Source organism: Vanacampus margaritifer, chromosome 13, assembly GCF_051991255.1.
Source record: "Vanacampus margaritifer isolate UIUO_Vmar chromosome 13, RoL_Vmar_1.0, whole genome shotgun sequence".
In the NCBI taxonomy this organism is placed as follows: domain Eukaryota; kingdom Metazoa; phylum Chordata; class Actinopteri; order Syngnathiformes; family Syngnathidae; genus Vanacampus; species Vanacampus margaritifer.
Genome location: NC_135444.1, coordinates 7,040,420 through 7,051,165, shown reverse-complemented (window position 1 = coordinate 7,051,165; position 10,746 = coordinate 7,040,420). Strand labels below are relative to the sequence as shown.

The 10,746-nt window shown below is 38.0% G+C and overlaps 1 long non-coding RNA gene across 1 annotated transcript; it reads right to left on the bottom strand.

The window, feature by feature from the left end:
* Nucleotides 1-3,992: 3,992 nt before the first annotated feature.
* LOC144062139 (uncharacterized) lies at nt 3,993-8,437 on the bottom strand. Its single transcript, XR_013296343.1, has 3 exons — nt 8,361-8,437; nt 5,449-5,581; nt 3,993-4,379 (listed from the first exon to the last, which is right to left on the bottom strand). It is a non-coding gene; the product is annotated as an uncharacterized LOC144062139 (long non-coding RNA).
* Between the last annotated feature and the right edge of the window lie 2,309 nt (nt 8,438-10,746).

Genomic DNA, 10,746 nt, shown 5'->3' with positions numbered 1-10,746 from the left:
TTGGACATTGCCTGAGCAAACAGCAAGTGATAAAATGGCCGCCCCATGAGATGTATTAAAAAAAAAAAATTGTTGTTGTTGCGGAATTCAATTTTTCACAAGTAGATACTGTACTAAAAAAGTCCATGCATGGCATCCATTTTTAAAACTACTTTGTACTACTACTAATTTGACAAAATAGACCAGTTGAGAAAAATTGAAAATTAGGGAAACGTTTAATTAATCTTTATTTGCTTGAACTATAGGATCTGGGAAAGACATATGAATGAATGAATGAATAAAGGCAATGATGTTTTTGAACATACACAGACCCGCACTCTTGTTAATCCCCGCTGATTGCCCAGCGTGTAATTGAGTTTAGCTGGTCACATGAACGTCAGTGAGATACAAATGTTCTTTGAAACATTGCTTTGACATGCTACTACCACTTGATAGTTTTTCTGTCTCCTTACTGATTACATTTTGGAGGGGCAATGCTTTCCAGCACACAGCGGTTGTGTCACAGTAAAACTTTTTTGTTTCTGTCCATAATTTGTGTTGTGCAATGTAAATGCTTGTTAAAAAAATTGTTGTTACAAAACATAAGATTACTTAAGTCCAGTTTGTGACATACTTCTTCTAAATCGTTAATAGGTGTAAATGTTGTTTGTCTATATGTGATCATTATCATTTGTCTTAACTGACATTGAATTGGACTGATTTTGAGTGATAATTGAATTTTTTTAGTGATGGTAAATTGTGAATGTGTAATGATCTGTATTTATGTTGTTTCGATTATATTTACTTTTGTGTCATGTTTTGTCTTGTTTTCTTGCTCGTCAGCCTGGCCCCCTTGTGTCTCCCAATTTGGATTTTTGTTTTTGTTGTACTTTGTTCATTTTATTGTTTTTCCCTGAGCCTTGTTTGTCTTGTTTTCCTTTTGAAAAAACTTTTCTGCTTGAGTACATGCTGCACTACTGCCTTGCTTAACATCTTGCATCCATCACCATCAAAACCCTCAACCCAAACAGAAAGGGAGAAGAGTCTTTCATGGTTGGACCATTTACAAGAGCTCAATATATAATGCATAATGCTAGAGATTTGCTATGCAAGGATCTATGACACATGTTGAGCAGAGGACCTTCAACCTGTTTACCAACTTCTTCGGAGACTCACTTGCACGTTAAGGGGGACATTTAGAACAATAAACATCAAACCATGTGACCATCAGAAGGTCACAGCCCTCAGGAGGCAATGCAGTTGTTGTTTTTTTAAATAGGGTCATATTCCAATATAGTTTCCTATGCAGACATTAGCAAAACATACAGACAACAAATATAAGACGACTTATAGAGTAGCCTGCATGCACAATAATTGCGAGTGGGTGATTTCCAGTATTCCTGGCCTTTCTTACATGGATTGCCTTTTAAGAAGGTAATGCATGACAGCAGCAACATCAGTGGTGAACGTCACAAGTAGATGAGTTATGGGGGAGAAGGAAGAGAATGGAGGAGGTAGTAGCAATAACTAGACCAGTAGAGACACCCACATAACGGACCTGGGACTGAACCTAAGAGTTATTATTATTTTTTTTTTAACAGTGTGGTTACAGTCTAAAACACAAAATGACTATACTCTGTTCCTGATATAAAGTTTCCAAGAATCCTCAGGGCAAAGAACATTTTGCACAATGTCAACTTGAAAAACAGCAGATAGTGTGACCATGCCCATTTGTAAAGCTAATAAAATGTTCAATTGTATCCTTCATCTTTCTTTCCTTGTTATGAAGCACATATTTTTTCTTGACTCGTTGGCTGATTTAATGTCTGCGAAAATTCCATGACTGGAAACCAAATGAGATACACTATACAGTGTGCAGTATCTTGTTATTGTGTGAGATGTTTATGTAATATTGTAAAATACACTCAAAGCCACATGATTATTGTTTACTGCTTGCATCTTTGGTCTGAACTGCTGCACATTACACAGACAACCCAAGGACGTTTGATTCCAAACTTCCTCTTCTTTTTTTTTCAAACTAAACTGTCCGACTGAGCTTATCTTATCGCGGACCTGTTAGAGTCATTTTGACGTCGCTGTTAATAAACGTAAACACAACGCATATTGTCAAGGTTGTCAGGAAGTTCAAAATCAACACATTTGACCTGTCCTTCTTCTGGTGTTGCATTGTACATTCCATCCCCATCACAACATGGCTGGAAGCGCCAGTGGCAGACACACCAAAACAAGTCGCATTTGCTTTTCCTATTCTGGCATATCAGAGTGATGTATTTTTTTTAGTTTTTTTTGTTTTTTTACAAGGCAAATTAGATTTTGTATTTCATGTCTGGAAAAGTCTTTGCCCACTGAAGGTGTCAAACTCAAGGCCCAGATCTGCCCTGCTATTTCATTGATTCATTCATTCATTATTTTGCTCCCCACGATTTCTTGCCAAATGGATTTGTTCTTTTCATTTTGGCAGAAAAATTGTCAATTTCCTTCACTTTTGACAGTAATTTCAAGTATCCCCCCGCAAACCCCCCGCCCCTCCCCATCAAATCTCTGCTTTAACATAGCTCATAAAGTGTTGATCAGGGGTGACCATGTTCGGTCCTCGAGAGCCACTATCCAGCCTGTTTTCCATGTCTCCCTCTTCCAGCGCAGCTGAATCGTTTTTTTCTTCTTCTTCTTTTTTTAAATTAATTTTTATTTTGTATGTGGGTGAGTATGTGCACGTGCGTGTGTGTGCGTGTGAGTGTGTATTCATTAGTACACCTAAAACCTGTTAAAAATCCCATACCGTTCACCTAAACCGAATACTTCAGAATCCAGCCAGAGTCATGAGGTTGTCAGGAGACCCGAGGAAGGATCAAAGAAAAGAAAGGAAAGTGAAATCCAGCACTGACCAGACATTACCTACTACCCACCGGGTTACCAGCCAGAGTCTTTCACCAACCCCAGAAACATCTAAATTCCAACAAATTAGGGAGACCTCAAGAGACCAAAGGAGAGACTGAGGAAAGGAAGGAAGGACAGATGAAGCAGAGTGAGATCCACAGACACCAGCCTCCATCGATTCAACGACCAGAGGAGGAAGCAGAGCGTGTTTGAATTTCGATAGATGCTGGTGTGGTGGATCTGGTATGCATGAAAATCTCCACCAAAGAGGGGAGCCGTCGACCCACCCCAACACGGCCTGCGCCCCCAACCCAACGCAGCAGGACGGGGCACGGCAGGCCCGCCAGGCACCCCACCGGTCCACAGACCCCCAAAAAAAAACACACCAACACCCCCACGCCCACCCCCGCCATCCACTCCAACCAAGCCCCAGCCGCCCAGATTTTGTTTGAAGCTGGTGAGTCATGGCACAATAATGATGTGCCATAAAAACTTCTCTATGCAGCCTCTAAACTATAAACTATATATATATATATATATATATATATATATATATAATTTACCATTTTTTCCCACTTTTGCTAACAAGAGTATGAAAACCTAGAATTTTTAGATTGTATTAGAACAGATATAAAATTTGTGATTAATCGTGAGTTAACTAGTGAAGTCATTCGATTAATTACGATAAAAAAATTGTAATCGCCTGCCGCCCCTAATTTTTAATAATCTTTTCTTTAAAAAAAGAAAGAAAAAAGATTATTAAAAATTAAACAAAAAATGCAAAAAATAAAATAAAAATAATGAAAGATTATTAAAAATTAGGAACATCAAGCTTTTAAAATTTGTAATTGTAATTAATTGCATGACTTCACTAGTGAACTCAAAATTAATCACAATTTTTTTATCTGTTCTAAATGTACAAAAAAATCTAGGTTTTCATACTCTTGTTAACAAAAATGGAAAAAAATGTTAAACTAATAGAAATAGTTCAAATGAATTTTTTAAAGTCTATAGCTGTCAATGGCAGTGAATGAGTTAAGAGAGTTCAAATGATATGCAAATTGAGAAAATTAGAACTTTGTTTGGTTATGCATGTACAGTACGATGAACTTTATTTATTCTCAGCGAATAAAAGAACAAATAGGCATTCAGTTCACCCTTCAGTAAACATCGATTCCTACACTGGGAGTCTCTGGAGTGTCTTTCCTCTGCGTGCGATGAATAGGAAATTCATAAGTGGTTGCTATGAACTATTCTTTTGATGTGAAGGCCAAGAAGATGATCTGACCAATAAAAGGGCTGCATGCAGACGCCCACTTCCCGCTGAAAGCGGTCCGCATGCAGGCGGCGTGACGTCAGGATGTTGTTGACTCCAACGAGAGATGTGGGGATCGACTTGCACTCCCCTTCCGATCCAAGACTTCATGGAAATCCGTGGAACTTCAGAAGGGTTACAGAGAATACCCACCACAGTGAAAGAACCGCACGCAAAACTCTACATTCTGAAAGTGGGGAGAAAAAAAAATCAGACTGTAGTAAACAACATCCCAAAATAAGCTGGAAAAAAGTAGCCTTGTCTGTTTGTTTTGCAAGTGAGTCCTAGTTTTGCAAAATGTATTGTTGCCTTTTGTTGTTAACGATCTGTCTCCCTTTGTTTGAGACGTCTGCAGCACGCTTTGTTTGGCAGCTTTCTTCACAAATGCATGACCTCACATGGTGAATTTTATCTGATAAGTCAAACGTCAGACTTGGGTAGATAGCACTCGTCACAGCCAGAGTGAATTTTTAGAGATGATATAAAGCCAAAGAGAAAAACTAGTAACAGACACTAAGTATCAAATCAACACCTGCGTGGAACTAACCCCATTTAAAGCAGGCATCGTTAAGTCGCTTTGGCAGGCAAGCGAGACGTCTATTTTGGACTCTGCCTAACGACTACAGCACTCATTCCACCTGAGGCAGAACAAGTCGACCAACTCCTGATTTAAGCAGAAATTGCTGATAGATTTCTAATTGGCTAAAAAACTTCTACATACAGTTTAGATGCACTGAGATTTGTGTCATATTATCTGATTTTAGTACGACCAAAGAACATCACTTTACAGACATCATAAAAACTCAAAAATAAAGATGTATTTTAATCAGCACATTTCAGATCCAAAGGCAATATGCTAAACATCCAAACAATTATTTAAATATATGATTTAAAAAAAAAATATATATATATATATATATATATATATATATATAAACACCAACATCTGCATCAGATTCATTGGCCAAGTATGTAAAAACACAATTTGTCCGGAAAAAAACACAAAAAATAACAATGACACACAACAGAGGGAGACAGAATGGGAAGACTGGCGGTTCGCTTGTTAGCGCCCTGAGTTTCATTGGTGTGAAAAAAGTAAACATGAGGAAGGAGGGAGTGGAAAAATCAACATGCACTTAATATACATCATACTTCATTGCAGGATGAGGTCATGAACATACAACACAGCTTTTGTAGTTGAAAATACATTTATTATTGCAAAACGGTGAAACGTTGTTAGCATGTCTGCCTCTTACTTCTAGGCCTGGTGTTTGAATCTTGGCTCTGTCCTCCCTGTATGCACTTTGCATCTTCTCCCCATGTTTGTGTGGGTTCTCTGGCTTCCTGCCACATTCCAAAAACATGCCTCTTATGTTCATGGGCGTCGAGCTGGGGGGCAAAATGGGAAGCACATGTCATGTCATGGCACACCTGCCCTGCTAGTAGCTAATGTTTCGAATCTTTCAGTTAGCTAGCATAGGTCACAGCTCAATCCTAATAAGGACTAACTATAGAAAATGGATGGATGGAGTTAAGATGAAGTAGCTAGAGGGCTTCTTGCGGGACACAAAGATATTTTTACGAAGCAATAGTCAAATCCAACCCAGTGTTGCTAGTCAGACAGTGCGAATGTCTTCCCTGAGTGTTATTTGCGTAGAAGTCATACAGTAATGACTTCCCCCACTTGCACGTGGTGCGGATGTTTGGATGGAGCATCTGGCGATGTGCCAGGTCTGGAATGAGAAACGTACTCGCCATTATGCGACAAGCATGAAAGCAGCGCGGAGGAATGTATTTTTCTTGGAAACGGTACCAGATTAGCACGTAGTCCTGAGACAGAGCATGAAGAAAACAATAGTGGAGGAGAGCTGATGAGAAGACAACCTTTTCACGTGCATTGCTCAATCATTCTGTTTACCAGTGCAAAAGGAACACGATGTGCAAGAAAGAAAAGTATGTGCGTCTCACAGTATAGAGCAAGGAGGAGGCGCCAAATATATTCTTCCAACAAAACTAAATTCCATTGCATGTTTCAAAAATGACATTCAGAATGAAACAAAAAAAAGAAACTGGGCAAGAGAACAACTTGAAAGACGAGGTTAATAAAGCAAAAATAAAAGTTAGTAAGTAACAATTCAAATGTAAGTCAACAAAGACTTCATGTGATTTAGACCAGTGGTCCCCAAACCACCGGGCCGCGGCCCGGTACCGGGCCGGGGGTCATTTGGTACCGGGCTGTGAGTCATTTGGTACCAAAAGAACAAAAATTGCATTATTTTTATTTTTTTCGAAAATGATGTTTTATTTTGAAAAGTGGCCGGATTCTGTCTGTTACATCCATCTCACTTGACAACTCTGTTGTTGGTGCGACGTTACGGACAACGTTAATAAAGTTGCACATGATTACACAGTAGATTTACGTTCATTATTATTATAGAGAAAATACCACAGTTTTTTTCTTGTCATTTTATTTTGTCTTTATCAGCTAAACCTTTAGATTGGGCCGTGAAAATATTGTCAGACATTAAACCGGTCCGTGGTACAGAAAAGGTTGGGGACCACTGATTTAGACCACACGACATGACAATGCTCTCTTACTCTAGGCAGCTGTTTGTTGTTTTTATCTGGAGTTTGGAGGATCAAGTTAACTCATTCACTTTGACAGCTATAAAAGTCCAAAAATAATTTGAAGTTTAAATTTTTTTCCACTTTTATTAGCAACAGTATGAAAACCTAGACATTTTTTTAAATAATCTTTTTTTTTTTTTTTACTTTCGTCAGGCGAGTAAATTATTCAAAATTAGGGGTGTCAGGCGATTAAAATTTGTAATTGTAATTAATTGCATGACTACAATAGTTAACTCACGATTAATCACAAATTTTATATCTGTTCTAAATGTACAATCATTTTCTTTTAGGTTTTCACACTCTAGTCAACAAAAGTGGGGGAAAAAAAGCTAAACTAATAGAAATTGTTCAAATGAATTTTTGACGTCTATAGCCGTCAATGGCATTGAATGAGTTAAAGAAGACTGTGAATGCCAAATTGTGAACATACGGGGAAGTTCACTGTAGCCTATACTCTATAACACAAATACATCGCTCATCGGATATTCACTGGCTTGTGATATTGTTGTTGACAGATTTGTATAATTTTCACTGATGGTGTAGCAGTTCATTCGCCTCAAATATAAATTTACATACGGTTTAGTCCAAAAGTTTGGACATACTTTTTTATTCTATTTGCTTTATTCTCATGACTGGTTTCTTTGGAGATATAACTGAAATAACTGTAAACATGTTTCATATTATAGATTCTTCAAAATAGCCATCTTTTGCCCGGGTTATGTTTTTGCATACTCTTGATATTCTTACCTGAAAAAACTCCTTTAAGACTGTTGGAAAACCCTTTTAGGTGACTTTTGAACGCCAAGAATGTGCAAAAAAGTAATCAGAGAAAAGAGGGGCTATTTATTTATGTATTTATTTGATTATTTTCACCTTTTTATTGTTAAGTATATAACTTCAAATGTGTTCGTTAGTTGTCATAGTTGTCGTCATTGTTTTGATGCCTTCCGTGAGAATCTACAAAGTACATAGTCATGAAAATAAAGCATAGTATTAAATGAGAAGGTGTGCCCAAACTTTTGGACTGTACTGTACAATATACATTCTGCAAAAAATGGATACACAGTATAACCAAACACATTGACTTGCAATGGTGGAACATACTTGTCAGTCCTATTTATTTAGGTGACGGTAAATGTGAATATTGCAACGTTGTACTGTTATTTGACTACTAGTAAAACCTGTTAATTGAGTATGTGATGAATAATCTTGAACTTGAATCTACACACACTTTAAGCACATGTTATTCATTCTCATTTAATGAAAGTCCATCATACACTGGGATGTACAATAGGCAAAGTGTGTTGTGTTAGCAAGACTACTACTTGTGTTTTGTTGTGGTTAACAGCGGCTATTTCAAAAATGGACAAAAATGTTATCTTAGCTAACGTCAACATTAGCCAGCCAATCAACCACCACCTTAAGAGAAGCCCCAGACCTCCTCGCATCTTGCTATTACCGTTTCCATCTCCATTTTGCCACTTACAGTCATCTGAAAATTACATCACATCAAATAAGTAGTAAGCCAATTAAGACTCACCTGTGTTCTGGGTTTGGGTATGTGGTATTCGAAAGCTGAGTCCTTAGGCGCACACACCCACACACACAATAGTGTTTAGACTGGGGGTGGGAAAGAGGGGGCTCTTTTTGAATAGAACATATTATTGTAAAGAAAATATTTGACTTCCCCTTTAATTACGTAAGAACTGCACCTCTTCCTGAGCCAGCTGACCAAGCGTTTCCATTCTTTTTTCACATTTCAGTTATTAAAAATGTTAAAAGACTATAAAACACAGGGTGTCATTTTCCATTTCTTTACAGTACAATCCTGTACATGATCACTTTTTGCCACCTCTGCCATGATGGATCAGCCGGTAGTGAGAGTGTGGAAGTAGCACACAGTACTGCTGACTGTTGCTTTGGTCGACAGGAAATTGCCGTCTTTTTTTAACAACAGAAATAGAATGTAAAGGAAACAAACTGCTCCAAAAAAAAAAAACATGAGAGAGAAAGCGAGAGGTTTCTAAACAACATGACATTGATGTGATGTCATGTCACACCATTTCCACAGCAATCACCATCCTGTCATCACACTCTGTGGTGAAAAGCCCACACACGTGAGGATCATGCCTACATGGATTTTAGGGTCTTGTATTTCCTCTTTATAAGTTCACAAATCAAACTCCCTCGTCTTGACTTTCCTCCTGTTTATCTTGACAGTGGCTTATAGATGCGAAAAATAGAAATGTTATTCTGAATGTAATTCGAATCTGCCTAACTGGGACTTGGTATTGCTTGCTATAAGAGGTTGTTATAGAAACTGAGCTCATCTATCTATCTATCTATCTATCTATCTATCTATCTATCTATCTATCTATCTATCTATCTATCTATCTATCTATCTATCTATCTATCTATCTATCTATCTATCTATCTATCTATCTATCTATCGAGGAAGTCTTAAGACAAAACAGCAGAAGAAGCAGACGACGCTGAGGACAACTGCAAGTTCCTGATCAAATAAGAGCCAGAGCGCACGTGCCATAAAGTGCACTGTAATTCCCACTCCTTCCACAAGGAGACTGTCCTACATTCACTTTCCTACTTTTTTTTTTGTTTCTTTTTCTTTGTGCTATGCAGCGCTGTCTTTTCCTTTCTTTTCCACAATGAGACGGGCTGCCAACAAATGAACAATCCAAACAGTAAAAGCAACACAGTGAATCTTGTCCAATCCCTTGCAATCAATCTCCCGCATAAATTGGTGTAACTTACAATTCAAATAATTGTCATCAGTATTTTATCTATCCCTCCAGAATATGCTGTAATATTGACACCATGACTGAGCAACATTTCACTTCTTTGTCTTATCCGGACACAGTGACACAAGGACTTGTCGTTCTAATGGCACTGACATGCTAATTGACACATTTATTTCCTTTTGAGAGATGAGCTAAAGCACGTATCCCACTGAGAGATGAAAATTTGTAACGCTAGCGAATATGGATTTCACGTCAGAATTTGTTAGTGTTAGGTTGCAGTGTTTCCTAAACGTTCTCTAATCAGTTTGTCTTCCGTGTTTCAAGGAAATTTTGAATGTTGAAATGTTCAAAATTTCCTTGACCATTGAGACTATTTAGAGAACAATTAAGGCGGGTTAGGAAACACTGCGACCTTGAACGAATGCTGGCGTGAAATCAATATTTGTTAGCATCTCAAATGTTCGCCCCTGAGTGGCTTACATTTTACAGACTTAAGGATTTTCAGTGAGAGATTGGCTTGTGCAGGTAATCCATGACGTTATGCTATTTGTACCAATTGTTTTGGGAAATGTACTTGTTATTTTGCAAATTTCAGCTCTGATCTGATGAAATGTAATAAAATGATTTTTTTCAAGATAGTAGATAGGTTTTTATCATTTCAACATTTTTTTGGACACTTGTATCAGATATTTTTCACTACCAATTCTCAAGTTTAATAAATGCAGGACTACTCGTGGTTAACTTTCAGTTTTCCATTCTTTATCGAAAGTGGTTGCAAGCATGATCTCTTGAGCTTTGAATCATTTTCATTTCTTATCAATTTATGATGATCCCTTGGAAGAAAAAGGCTCGAATCTGACGTCAGATTTTATGGGTAAGTAAACAAACCGATAAGCGAGGGAAGACAAAAACAAAGAAAAAGCACATTGGCTGATGTGGAGTCACGTTAAGGAGGTGGGGGTTTCTCTCTTTCATGACTGAGTGCACGTGGAGTTGTGCATGTGGAGCTTTGTGCTGACTTGAGTGGACCCGGTCTGGCCAACTTTCTAACGTCAGTGTGAAGTTCAGCAGAAACGCTGGGGCGTGTTTACAGAGCAGACAGATCGCAACAAAGGTGACTTAAGGGGGGGTTTGTTCACATCTTTCCTCGAATTCAACAGTCTAGCT